The 14,964-nt window shown below is 40.9% G+C and overlaps 1 non-coding gene across 1 annotated transcript; it reads right to left on the reverse strand.

Annotated features, from left to right (window-relative positions):
* Positions 1-14,267: 14,267 nt before the first annotated feature.
* Positions 14,268-14,374, reverse strand: LOC145955352 (small nucleolar RNA R71). The gene has a single exon (XR_014431966.1). It is a non-coding gene; the product is annotated as a small nucleolar RNA R71 (small nucleolar RNA).
* Positions 14,375-14,964: the final 590 nt, after the last annotated feature.

Raw genomic sequence — 14,964 nt, forward strand, 5'->3', positions numbered from 1 at the left:
ATCATTTAAAGAGTTTCTGAAAACCTGGGATTTGTAAGCCTGATTCGTCAGGTGTGCCCTTGATAACCAGTATTGTGCGGACTACCGCCGTGTAAATCTGGTTCATTGCTGCATTTTTCCTCTTTCCCCTTTACCCTCCTAGATCCACTTCGGGACATCTTATATATATATATATATATATATATATATATATATGAGGGGGGTTATAATTACACCGGTGTAAATTTTACTAAGTATTACACCGCTCAATAACTTTATATTAAATGTGAATTTTGTAAATCCAATCGTTAGATTGAAACTTCATATCTCTTAGATTATATATACAAAATTTTATATTAATCCAAGATGATTTGATACTTCATTTTTCTAAAACAAAATTGATGTAAAATATTCATTTCAAAATACACTAAAATATGAACACTTTGATTACCTTTTAGTTGTTGTTCAATTTTAACAAAATTTGTATACACGTATATAGTGATATGAACTTTCAATTTAACGGTTGGATTTAAAAAATTCACATTTAATATATAGTTATTGAGCGGTGTAATACTTAGTAAAAGTTACACCGGTATAATTATAACCCCTTATATTATATACATATATACATATATATATATATATATATATATATATATATATATATAATTTTAAGCTTATTACTTCTAGAAAATAAAAATTTTGTTTTTTCTTCTAAAATATAAAACTACTATTTATGTTAAATAAACTAATATATGCACTAATTATTTAATAGAAAACTCATGAAACACACAAATATGAAAATATTCACACTTGAACTTGCTTACTATAATTTTAAAAACAATATACTAACATCTCTAAGTATTTTATAAATAGTTAAAAATAAATATTATTTATTTAAAATAATTGTTAAGATCGAAAATATTAATTTTCGAAGGTTTAAATATATTTTAGTCCCTATAAGATGGGTGATTTTGATTTTGGTCTTTGTAAATTTTTTTTCTTTATTTTTCATCCTTGTAAGATTTATAAAGATTGTTTTGTACTTGTAAAATGAGTAAAATATGTTTTTTTGATTTTCATCCCTCTAAAATATAAATTCTCTAGTTTGATTAGTTTAAGCTAGATAAATAATATTTATTTTAAAAAACTAAATTTTTTTTAGAGGTGTTAAATATCAATATGATAATAGTACATAATTGTTGTAGGTGACACCTGATGTTGTGAATTTTACTCGTATTTTAGCACTTTAATTCACAAGAATTCATAGCATAATCATGCATATCTTTCATGTTTTTAATAAATTTTTATATCATTTTCCTATTTTATGCTTTTCTTGGTATGTGTTGTGTTTTCTCTGAGCAGGATCAAGATTTAAGAATTAAAGAGGAAATGCTGAGCTACAGGGAAAATCACGGCCGTGATTCTAAATCACGCCCGTGATTCACCAGAGAAAATCACGGCCGTGACTCCCAATCACACCCGTGAACGCCACTGACCCTTCATAGATGTGCTCCAGAGAAGATCACGGTCGTGATTCTCAGTCACGGCCGTGATTCACTTCGCGTCCCAGCTTTTTAAGTTTTATGTTTTATTTTTATTTTATCTTTGTAATTTTTTATCTTGGTAGTTTTACCTTTTTACCCTTTTAGGTTATAAATTAGATGAGGTTAGCCTAGAGCCAGGATTTTTTGTTTTCGGAGACAGTTTTTTTTAGTTTTTGACACTTGGAGAAGGTTGGGCGCCTGTGCCATCGACTCTAAGGTTTGCTTTTCTTTTATTCTTCTTTTCTTGGAGAACTACTATGAACTCCTGTGAGTAGTTTCCCTTTTTCTGGGATCAGGGCTTAGCCTCTGAGAACCTCTTTATTAATGCATTATTCAGTTTCTTAATTTTATTCCAATTCTTGATCTGTTCTTTTATATTTTATATATGAACTTTAATATTATTGTTTTCATAATAACATTAATTAAGGATGAACTGAGAGGAGAACTTGATTATAATTATGATAAACAATTAATCTTAATTTTCATAATCATAGATAATTAGGGATGAACTGAGAGGAGAACCTAATTATCGGAACCTAAAGGAACAGACTTGAGTGTTAAATCACGAGAGTTGATTTAAGTTTTCGAGGAGCAATAGATTAACAAAGATCTTAATGGGTTTAATTGAACGTAATTACTGTCGCCACCGGCCCAAAACGGGCCTCGGCGGTCGCGAAGACGGTCGAGCTCGCTTATTATTTTAGTTTTGAAAATGTATTGGATTATTAGAACGACTTGTTCTCAAACTGAGACCTTGTCGATCTTATCCAATTTATTTATTAAATGTCTCACCAATCCATGTTAATCCCAAGCGGGACCCTCCATGGATTAGTGGTTTTCGTAGTAAAAGGGTTCGTGGAGTCGCCACCAATGTTTTACTCAAAACATTGGAAAAAGGGATAAGGCAATTGACTTTATAAATCAACTTTGGCCATTACAACCAGAGTTGGGTAAGGGAGTCGGTTACGCGTGGGGAAGGTGTTAGCACCCCACAGCGCCCCTTTCGGGTTCCCTATGACAGATTATTTCTAAAATAACAGTGTAAAATTACTAAATTACCCCTATTTATTCTAAGCAATTATAAATTAACTATCTACATGATGACAGTTTAAATATGCACACAGAAAGCAGTAAAAGGAAGGATTTAAGAAGAAACCTCTTGAAGCGTGCTTTTATATATTGAGTAAAACTGGGAAGCTTTTTGGCGTTCCCTCGCTCTACAAGCTCGCTCGCTCCTTCCTAAAAAACTTTTAACTATGGAAATCCGGAGGATTTCCCTTCGACTAGGTTCGATCCTCAAGCAAAATGGCTCGGGGCTCAAGAACTTCGTCGGATCAACTCTCCGAGTGATTTCTAGGGCAGAACACTGCTCAAAAACCCCAGAATACTCAAGGAGAGGGTTGAAACTATGTTCAAAAAGTGTGGAATGACGTCCAATTGACGTCATATTTATAGGGAATAGGCGCAATACGGCCTACAGGAGCAATACGGCCGTATTGAAATTTTTGAACTTCAATACGGTCGTATTGAGTTCAATACGGCCGTATTGAAATTCAGAAATTTCAATGCGCCCGTATTGAGTTCACTGCGGCTGTATTGAAGCTTCAATACGGCCGTATTGATTTCAGTACGGCCGTATTGAAGTTTCAGAAACTTCAATACGCCGTATTGAGTTCACTGCGGCCGTATTGAAGCTTCAATACGGCCGTATTAAGTTCAGTACGGCCGTATTGGGCTTCATTCCCTCCACTTCCTTATTTTGGGCTATTCTAAGACCTCTAGACCTACAGAGAACCCTCCTAGGGCCTTCCAGGAGTCCTTCTGGCTGATCTTCCTTCAGTCTTCGAGAGTCTTCAAGCTTTATTTCCGACCCGGACAATTTTAGGGGTCTACAGCTGCCCCCCCTTTACTTAGTCGGACGGCCTTTTGGTGTATCGGCTGACAAGTAAAGGAGTTGACCCAATTGTCCGGGTGATGCGCCGACCTTCTGACTTGTAGCGTCTTCCGGTGAAAAATTGTCGAGTAGCCTCTCCAGGTTTTGCTTTGCTTGCTGCCCAAGCTGGAAGCTGTGAGTACCGCCTCTCCAGGCTTAGTTTCACTCTTTGTTCGAGCCGGAAGCTAAGTACCCTTGTGACAACGGTAGCAGTGTGAGTTTCGCCTCTCCAGGCTTAGTCTCGCTCTTTGTTCGAGCCGGAAACTAAGCACCTTTGTGACGACGGTGAGCAGTGTGAGTTTCGCCTCTCCAGGCTTAGTCTCGCTCTTTGTTCGAGCCGGAAACTAAGCACCTTTGTGACGACGGTGAGCAGTGTGAGTTTCGCCTCTCCAGGCTTTGCTTTGCTTGCTGCCCAAGCTGGAAGCTGTGAGTACCGCCTCTCCAGGCTTAGCTTCACTCTTTGTTCGAGCCGGAAGCTAAGTACCCTTGTGACAATGGTAAGCAGTGAGTACCTCCTTTCCAGAGATAGCTTCGCTCATTGCTCGAGCCGGAAGCTGCATACCTCCGTGTTTGTGACGACGGGGTAGTGTGAATATCTCCTTTTCAGGGATTTGTGATGATTTTGTCTCCACAGTCCACGATGCTGCTTCGACGGTTGTTTTTTGATTTTGTGCCACTGAGGGCTGGATAACGCAGGGATCCGTCTAGGGGATGTGCAGTCATTCACAGGTTCCTGTGCCCCAACTTGCATTGCATTGTTGGTACCCTTGGGGAATTTCTGACTCTTTGGGGTATAGACACAGATGCTCTTTCTCTCTGAGTTGAGCAGTGCCTTATGTTTGGCTGACGTCCTTTTGACGTAGGTGGAGTATCCCGGTTATCCTTATTCGGGTAACTCTTTTTAATTTTTGGATTTTGTTGCCTCTGTGTAGGCTGTTATCCGCCAGGGGATTTTGTCATTGGTTGTGATTGGCCTCTTCTGTTAGGCAGATCATCTTGATGTTCAATGATAGGCTGAGAGCCGGATTCCGTTTGGGGAATGATTATTGATCTTTTCGATTTTTTTTCTTTTTGAAGGGGTGCCTCTTGAGTAGGCGACTGGGGATTTGAAGTTCAGTGTTCGGCTGAGTGCCAAATTCCGCTTGGGGAATGGTTATTGATCTTTTTTATTTTTCCTCTTTTTGAAGGAGTGCCTCTTGAGTAGGCGATTGGGGAATGAGGGATCTTATGTATCCCAGAGTATTATTTAGGAAGCCTCTGCAGGCTTAGCCTCACTCAACACTTGAGTCAGAGAGCTATCTTCCACTGAGGAAGTTTTAAGTCCTTTGACTAGATATACTGCTTGGGTGATCGTACTTCCATTGGGGATTTTGACGATCTTGCTTGATAGCTCTTGCTGGGGATTTTGAATCCAAGAGCATGAGTTGAGGTTCCCTCTGGGGAGTATTATTTCTGCGAGCCTCTCCAGGCTCAATTATTCTGCATACTGTGGAGGATGTGGAGTATTATTTTGGTAAGCCTCTCCAGGCTTAGTTATTCGGTACAAATTGTTTGTTGGATTTTCTATATCCTTGCTTTTTTTATTTTCGGCTTTTTCTGTATTTTGCCTTTTCTTCTGATTTGGCTTTTTCTGTATTTTGCCTTTTTTATGTTTTTGGCTTTTACTGTACAGAAATTAAAAGTGCTAAAGAAATTAAATTCAGTTATTATGAGAGAGTATTATTTCGGCAAGCCTCTCCAGGCTCAGTTATTTTGTAGGAGTATTATTTCGGCAAGCCTCTCCAGGCTCAATTATTCTGAAGGAGTATTATTTCGAAAAGCCTCTCCAGGCTCAATTATTCTGTGGGATGCTGTTGATTTTCTGAATCTTTGCATTTTGCTTGCTGCTGTCATACACAAGCAATTTTCTATTTTTCTATTTTATGCGGTTGCCTCATGATAAGGTCTTTGAATGTGCAACTAATGTGTGTGTGATGCACAAATGCAATACAATTTTTTATTTTTGTTCATTTATTTAGAAAAGTGAGTGGCTCTCCCTATCCTCTTCTTCTTGAAGGACTTTCTGTCATTGACGCGAGGGAGTATTTTTGTGAGCCTTTATGCAGGAGATTATGGATTTTACAGGAACCCCTCCAATTTTCTTTTATTGACCGATTATTAATGGAATTTCGTACAATTTTATGAAAAACCAATTCAGAGGCATAATCACATGGTCAAGAGAGAAAAGAAACAAATGGATATTTTATTGATATTCACAAATGTTTATACAGAAAGGTTTACAAAGGGAATTTCTGAAGAATGGCTGGCCGAGGTGGGCTATACATTTTTGGCTTAAACAATTATATCTGTGATTGTTGCTCTTCCCGTTTCCCTAGTTGTTTCGGGTGAGATGCCTGAGCCAGGAGTGTAGATACTGCAAGACGCTTGCTTCTAGAAGATTATCACTTGAACCGCCTTTCGGTTTTCGGTTCAAGTGATCGTTGCTTGCTTTACTTTTTGCATCTTATTCTTTTGCCCCTAATTTTTGCCTAGGACATGTCCTAGCGGGGATAATTTTGCCTTTGTTTTGCCTAGTACCCTTGTACTGGCGGGCTTTTCGTTTTACCCTAACTTTTGCCTAGGATGCCCTTTTTGGGTTTTCATCCTAGCGGGCTGATGCAAGCAACGTCTTCAAGCATAGTACTTTTTTACCACGTCAGCGTTGACTGGGTATTGAAGTTCTTCTCCGTCCATGTCTGTGAGAATCAATGCTCTGCCGGAGAAGGCTCGCTTCACCACGTATGGTCCTTCGTAATTTGGGGCCCACTTTCCGATTTTGTCCTTTTGAGCTGGTAGCAATTTCTTCATCACCAGCTCTCCCTCATGGTAGATTCGAGGATGGACTTTCTTGTCAAAAGCCTTTTTGATCTTCCTTTGGTAGGCTTGACCATGGCATATGGCATTCAGTCGTTTTTCTTCGATAAGGTTCAATTGGTTGTATCGACTTTGAACCCATTCTGCCTCGGAAAGTTTTGCTTCCATGACTACTCTCAGAGACGGTATCTCGACTTCAACCGGCAGAACTGCCTCCATTCCATAAACAAGGGAGAATGGAGTAGCTCCTGCGGATGTACGTACTGAAGTCCTATAACCATGGAGAGCGAAGGGTAGCATCTCATGCCAGTCTTTGAATGAGACAACCATCTTTTGTACTATCTTCTTGATATTCTTATTGGCTGCCTCGACTGCCCCATTCATCTTTGGTCGATATGGGGAAGAGTTGTGGTGCTGAATTTTGAACTCTTTGCACAGTTCTTCCACCATCTTATTGTTCAAATTGGATCCATTATCAGTGATGATTTTGTCGGGAATACCGTATCTGCATATGATATTCTTTCTGATGAAGGATGTTACCACCTTTCGGGTCACATGAGCATACGATGCCGCTTCTACCCATTTGGTGAAATAGTCAATGGCCACAAGGATGAACCTATGTCCATTGGATGCCTTTGGCTCGATGGGTCCAATAACATCCATGCCCCACATTGCGAATGGCCATGGTGAAGCCAACACATTGAGTGGCGTTGGTGGGACATGAATGTTGTCGGCGTATGCTTGACACTTGTGGCATTTCCGGACGTATTGGTAACAATCCCTTTCAATGGTCGACCAATAATATCCTGCTCTGAGGATTTTCTTAGCCATTGCAGGCCCGGGAATATGGGTACCGAAAACCCCCTCATGTATTTCTTTGATTACATTTTGAGCTTCGACTTGGTCTATGCACCTCAACAAGACCGAGTCATAATTCTTTTTGTAGAGGGTTTCTCCAATCAACAGAAATCCCATGGCCCTTCTTCGGATATGCTTTTTATCATTATCGCTGGCCATATCAGGATATTCCCCTTTTGACAGATATTGTTTGATGTCATGGAACCATGGATGATCGTCAACAGCTTCATCTATCAGTAGGCAGAACGCTTGCTTATCGTGCCGCCGGATATTGATGATGGGCATTTCATGCTCCTTATCCAAGGCGAACATCGATGATAGTGTAGCAAGGGCGTCAGCGAACTGATTTTCCTCCCTTGGGATATATTCAAAGACGACATTCTGAAAGAATTGTATCAGGTCTTTGATATGCTCAACATATGGTATCAGCTTAGGATTTCGGACTTCCCATTCACCTCGCAGTTGGTGGATGACTAAAGCCGAATCTCCAAATACTTTGAGCTTTAGGATACCATTGTTGATAGCTGCTTGGATTCCTAACGCGCAAGCCTCGTATTCGGCCATGTTATTTGTACAGTCGAAGTTGAGTCTTGCCGTTAAGGGGATATGCTTTCCTTGTGGGGAGATTAATACTGTTCCAATCCCCTGTCCAAGCATGTTGGAGGCTCCATCGAAATACATGGTCCACGTATCATCCTTAGGATCTTCATGTTGTAAATGCATTATATCCTCATCGGGGAAATCATCCGGAAGGGATTAATAGTCATTGGTCGGCCTGTGTGCTAGGTAATCAGCTAGGGTACTACCTTTGATGGCCTTTTGTGTGACATGTATGATGTCAAATTCTGATAATTGCACTTGCCATCGGGCAATCTTCCCAGTGATTATCGGTTTGTCGAACACGTACTTAATTGGGTCCATTTTGGAAACCAACCAAGTAGTATGCCTAATCATATACTGCCTGAGCCGTTGTGTTGCCCATGCTAACGCACAACACGTCTTTTCTAGTGGCGTGTAGCGGGTTTCATAATCAAGGAACTTTTTGCTCAGGTAGTAGATGGCTTGTTCTTTCTTCTTTGTTTCATCTTGTTGTCCTAGCACAGCTCCCATGGACTCATCAAGTACCGTTAGATAGAGAATTAATGGTCTTCCCTCGACAGGTGGTACCAACACTGGTGGATTGGCCAAGCACTGTTTGATCTTATCGAAAGCTTGTTGACAATTCTCATCCCAAACTTCGGAATGATTCTTGCGCAACAGCTTGAATATTGGTTTGCACGTGTCAGTCAACTGTGCGATGAACCTTGCGACGTAGTTCACCCTGCCGAGGAATCCTCTAATTTCTTTCTCAGTTTTAGGAGGAGGCATTTCCATTATTGCCCTTACTTTATCGGGGTCCACCTCTATGCCTTTTTCACTGACGATGAACCCGAGAAGCTTACCCGACCGAACTCCGAAAGTACACTTAGCCGGGTTTAGCTTAAGCTGATACTTACGAAGCCGATTGAATAATTTTCTCAAATATTGGATGTGGTCCATCTCGTCTTTTGACTTTGCGATCATGTCATCCACGTATACTTCAATTTCTTTGTGGATCATATCGTGGAATAGCGTCACCATCGCTCGTTGGTAGGTGGCACCCGCATTTTTAAGTCCAAAAGGCATCACCCTGTAGCAGAAAGTGCCCCAGGGTGTAATGAAAGAAGTTTTCTCGCGGTCTTCTATATTCATCTTGATTTGATTATACCCCGAGTATCCATCCATAAAGGAATAGAGTGTGTTTGTGGCGGTGTGATCCACAAGTGTATCGATGTGGGGCAAGGGAAAATCGTCCTTTGGACTGGCACGATTCAAATCCCTATAATCAACACACACTCTAACCTTCCCATTCTTTTTGATGACTGGCACAATGTTAGCCAGCCATTCGGGATACTGGGATACAACCAAGAATCCCGCGTCCAATTGTTTTTCTACCTCCTCCTTAATCTTTAAGGACCATTCGGGCTTGATTCGTCGAAGCTTTTGCTTAATAGGTCGAAACCCCTCTTTTAAGGGCAACTTGTGTTCGACGATGTTGGAGTCCAAACCGGGCATATCATGGTACGACCATGCAAATACGTCCTTGTATTCCCTCAATAATTGAATCAATTGTGTTTTTATTCCATCACTGATACGGGTCCCAATGTTGACCTCTTTCAACTCTTGATCCTGCCCCAAATTCACGGTCTCCAATTCTTCTTGATTCGGTTGGAGTAGACGAGCTTCTTGATCTAGCAGTCTTTGCAGATCCGGAGAGATGGTCTCCTCATCACTGTCCAACTCAACCCATTCACCCTCGGCTTTCGGATCCCGGTCAGAGCGAGCAATCACAGACATAATTATTTATTGGTTCTGTTTAGGTTTAGAGTTTATTAATATTAATGAGAGAGAGAGAATAGAACAAAATGAGAGAATAATGTGTGAAAAATGCCTCTTTATTGATGTATGTAAAACTGTACAAAACCCTTTATTTACATGAAAAGGTCCTCATGATCTCGGGTACTGATCATGAGTCCCTAAAAGAAAAAATGTGGAGGGGCCCTATCATGGCTTGCCCTTCTCTCTACTCCTGCTGCGGTAGAGGATTCTTGCTCACGTCGGGCGCCGTCGAATCGAAAGTGACCCACCCAGCATCGATAAGGTCTTGGACCTTATACTTGAGAGCTCTGCAGATCTCCGTTGAATGTCCCGGTGCCCCCGAATGGTATAGACATTTGTCTTGTGGATTGTACCAATCGGGGTAAGGTGGATTCACTTTCTTTGGTGGAATGTAAGCTATAAGACGCGCCTCCACTAGCTTCGGCAGGAGATCGCTATAAGTGGTCGGAAGTTTATCAAACTTCTTCACAGAGTTGTTTTGCGATTTGCCTGACTTCGAAGCGGAAGAAGATGGAGAAATGGTTATAGCGTTGACTCCTCCTTCTTTCTTCTTCCCGAAGGCCTTCTTAGCTTCATATGGTTGGGAAGGCTTAGCCAGCTTCCCACTTTTAAGTCCTTGTTCCACCCTTTCTCCAATGGTGATGATGTCCGAGAAGAGTGTCGTTGTGTTCCCTATCATTTTATCGTAATAGGGACCAGTCAACGAGTTGATGAATAAGGACACCGTCTCCTTATCCGACAGCGAGGGCTTTATCTGTGCCGCCAACTCCCTCCAACGTTGGGCGTACGCCTTGAAGGATTCATCGTTCTTTTTGCTCAAGGCTTGAAGATCAGACCTATCGGGTGTTAGGTCGATGTTGTATTTATAGCGCTTGAGAAAGGCGTCGGCCAACTGCCTCCATGTATGTACTAGATTTCCATCTAGCTGCATATACCAGTTGAGTGCAGTTTCAGCTAAGCTCTCTTGAAAACAGTGGATCAAGAGCTTTTCATTTGTGGCATATGCAGCCATCTTGCGACAGTACATGGTGAGATGACTTTTGGGGCAAGTCGATCCCACATACTTTGGGAAATCCGGCACTTTAAATTTAGGAGGGAATTGAATGTCCCTCACTAAGCACATGTCGGCGGCATCTTTGATGTCAAAATCATGCCCCTCCATAGCCCTTAGCCGATCCTCGAGGGCGTGGAATTGTTCCTTTGATACTTCGGGCTCTTTAATCATAATTCCAGCCCCAAGGTGTACAGCGTGTGGAGGATCTTTTTCATGCTCTTCCTCCTCTCCCTCATGATGGGACCCATGATCACTGTGATGAGATTCATGGATGTTGTGATGACGCATGAGTTCCATCATTTGCGCCATTTGGTCTTTAAGTTGTGAAAGCTCGGTTGTGAGCTTTTTGTTTTGCTCCTCCAATGCTTCCATTTTCTTGATCTTCTTTGCGCGTGTGAGGACAGAGAGATGACCAGCCACTTTCTAAAATGAATTTTTTTTAATCTAATTAGTTTATTCATGAATACGCTCTTGACATGAGTTTGATAACCCTCATTTTTTAAGGCGCTGCCTTTTTAAAACAGAGTGTTACTACCCTCCTTGACTTATGATCTCTCCTCAACGGAGAATCTCGATAATTATGGGTCTCTTTTACTCATGTCAAGAGGTATTGGTGAACCTAGAATGCATGGTTTATGAGGATGCATGATGTCTTATTGGTAATGATGTACATGCTCCTCACTTTTATTATATTTTTACACATGGTCTTTCCTCTCATGTCATGGTTTTTTCATGCATGGGGATTATTCTTTAGACCTTATCACGAGGTTATTTATTAATGCACAAACAATGTCACATAACGAATGCACAAACAATTCACTCATCCACGAACAGTCACGAGCGAATCACGAGGTAGGGGTCTCCTGCAGAAAAGTGCATATTCAAGGAGGATCTAACTGTTCTCACTTGGTCAAAGGCCCCCAAGGTGCCCCCATTATAGGGACCCAATTCCTCTCATCGTAGGTCGATGGAAAGCTCCAACGCACCGTCGGACTCAAGTTCATGGTTATCACCTTGAGTGATGTTTTCCGACAACGGTCTACGGGCACCTATAGACCCATTCGACAACCGGCCGTACTAACATCCACTCCCTATGGTTAATCACTCATGCCCCCGGGTATAGAGGGAACTGTTGTGTGCAAAGGTTTGTGTGCAGTTTTTATTTCAAACAATTGCGTAAATTTTTAAAAATACAACAGTTATTTAAAAGCCACATAGATAAACATGTTATCATACAAACAAGGGGTAATAAAGTAATTTTAACTATTATTTGTTAAAAATAATCTGTCACTAAATGGGACTGACTCTCGAAAATTCCCCAGTGGAGTCGCCATCTGTCGCCACCGGCCCAAAACGGGCCTCGGCGGTCGCGAAGACGGTCGAGCTCGCTTATTATTTTAGTTTTGAAAATGTATTGGATTATTAGAACGACTTGTTCTCAAACTGAGACCTTGTCGATCTTATCCAATTTATTTATTAAATGTCTCACCAATCCATGTTAATCCCAAGCGGGACCCTCCATGGATTAGTGGTTTTCGTAGTAAAAGGGTTCGTGGAGTCGCCACCAATGTTTTACTCAAAACATTGGAAAAAGGGATAAGGCAATTGACTTTATAAATCAACTTTGGCCATTACAACCAGAGTTGGGTAAGGGAGTCGGTTACGCGTGGGGAAGGTGTTAGCACCCCACAGCGCCCCTTTCGGGTTCCCTATGACAGATTATTTCTAAAATAACAGTGTAAAATTACTAAATTACCCCTATTTATTCTAAGCAATTATAAATTAACTATCTACATGATGACAGTTTAAATATGCACACAGAAAGCAGTAAAAGGAAGGATTTAAGAAGAAACCTCTTGAAGCGTGCTTTTATATATTGAGTAAAACTGGGAAGCTTTTTGGCGTTCCCTCGCTCTACAAGCTCGCTCGCTCCTTCCTAAAAAACTTTTAACTATGGAAATCCGGAGGATTTCCCTTCGACTAGGTTCGATCCTCAAGCAAAATGGCTCGGGGCTCAAGAACTTCGTCGGATCAACTCTCCGAGTGATTTCTAGGGCAGAACACTGCTCAAAAACCCCAGAATACTCAAGGAGAGGGTTGAAACTATGTTCAAAAAGTGTGGAATGACGTCCAATTGACGTCATATTTATAGGGAATAGGCGCAATACGGCCTACAGGAGCAATACGGCCGTATTGAAATTTTTGAACTTCAATACGGTCGTATTGAGTTCAATACGGCCGTATTGAAATTCAGAAATTTCAATGCGCCCGTATTGAGTTCACTGCGGCTGTATTGAAGTTTCAATACGACCGTATTGATTTCAGTACGGCCGTATTGAAGTTTCAGAAACTTCAATACGCCGTATTGAGTTCACTACGGCCGTATTGAAGCTTCAATACGGCCGTATTAAGTTCAGTACGGCCGTATTGGGCTTCATTCCCTCCACTTCCTTATTTTGGGCTATTCTAAGACCTCTAGACCTACAGAGAACCCTCCTAGGGCCTTCCAGGAGTCCTTCTGGCTGATCTTCCTTCAGTCTTCGAGAGTCTTCAAGCTTTATTTCCGACCCGGACAATTTTAGGGGTCTACAATTACCACGAGAGTAGAGATTAATTTTAATTAAACACGTCCTCGTAGCCTGAGAAGGTGCAAGGATTAAATTAGGTTAAGACTACCTTCAAGATGGAATAGAATTAATTAATGAAAATAATAATTCAATATTGTTGGAACTCTTTGTGCGAACCCTAGATTCCCGAAAATCTCCTTATCTTATCTTAAAGTTTTATCTTATTCATTAATTGCATTACTATCTCTTTTACCATCAAATCTGATCTTATCATCTCAAAACAAAAATTCAATCTGTTTTAAAATTCAAATTAAAATACTAGTAATTCTAGGTCAAACACGTAGTCCCTGTGATTCGATATTTATTACTTGACGACAACCGTACACTTGCGGTTTTCCATACATCAAGTTTTTGGCGCCGTTGCCGGGGACTACGTCTCTTGATTTAAATTACAATTATTTTAATTCGAATTTTTTTAAAAAAAAAAAAAAAAATTTATAAATAAATAATTTTTTTTTTTTAGTGTTTACTTCTCCAATTCAGATTTCACGGGTCACTTTCTCTTTTTTTGCAGTGCCTTAGGGTTAATGCAAAAGAGATCTCTACGTCTTGGGAAACCAACACCACTTGATCCTGAGATTGAAAGAACTCTCCTGAGAAGGAAAAGAAACCTTTCTAGAGAATTTGACATGGCTGCACAACGAGATAATTTACCGCTTCGGGATTACTCTGCACCCGTAGCTCGTGGGATACCTGGAGGGGAGATGCAAACTGGAGCTACTGTACCAGCTTCTCTAGTGAATATGCTCAAACAGAACACCTTTGGAGGACTACCATCAGAAGATCCTAATGACCACTTAGAGGGGTTCTTGGAAATCTGTGAGACCCAGCAATTTGATGATGAAGTTTCTGATGGAATGCGACTCCGCTTATTCTCACTCACCTTGAGAGATAAGGCAAAGGTGTGGCTAAGAACAGTGCCTAGAGAAAAGATAGCAACTTGGGAATTATGTGAAAGAGCTTTTCTAGAGAAATTCTTTCCTCCTTCTAAAACTAAAGAATTGAGGAAGAAAATCACTAATTTCCAACAAGGCACTGGAGAGACTATTTATGAAGCATGGGAGCGGTTCAAAGGATATCTTCAAGCATGCCCACAACATGGCTTCAACCGTTGGCTTACCATCCAATTTTTCTTTGAAGGATTGGACCAACAAAGCACCATGATATTAGACTCAGCAGCTGGAGGATCTTTCATGGGGAAACCTATTAATGACTGCATGATTATTTTGGAAAATGTAGCCTCAAATCACAGCCAATACAGTGAAAGAGAAGTCACAGCAAGGAAAGGAACTCCGGGGCGATATGAAGTGAACAATATTGAGTTACTCTTAGCAAAATTTGATACTCTTAATCAAAGATTAGACAAGATGGAAAAAGCTAAGGTTAATTCAGTGGCTACAAATCAAGTATGTGACCTTTGTAGGGAACTGTAGACCCCTAAAATTGTCCGGGTCGGAAATAAAGCTTGAAGACTCTCGAAGACTGAAGGATAATCAGCCAGAAGGACTCCTCGAAGGCCCTAGGAGGGTTCTCTGTAGGTCCAGAGGTCTTAGAATAGCTCAAAATAAAGAAGTGGAGGGAAAAAGCCCAATACGGCCGTACTGAACTCAATACGGCCGTATTGAAGCTTCAATACGGCCATACTGAAGTCAGTACGACCGTATTGACACTTCAATACGACCGCTGCGAACTCAA

This window comes from Cajanus cajan, chromosome 2, assembly GCF_000230855.2.
Source record: "Cajanus cajan strain Asha chromosome 2, NIPB_CcT2T_4, whole genome shotgun sequence".
In the NCBI taxonomy this organism is placed as follows: Eukaryota; Viridiplantae; Streptophyta; class Magnoliopsida; order Fabales; family Fabaceae; genus Cajanus; species Cajanus cajan.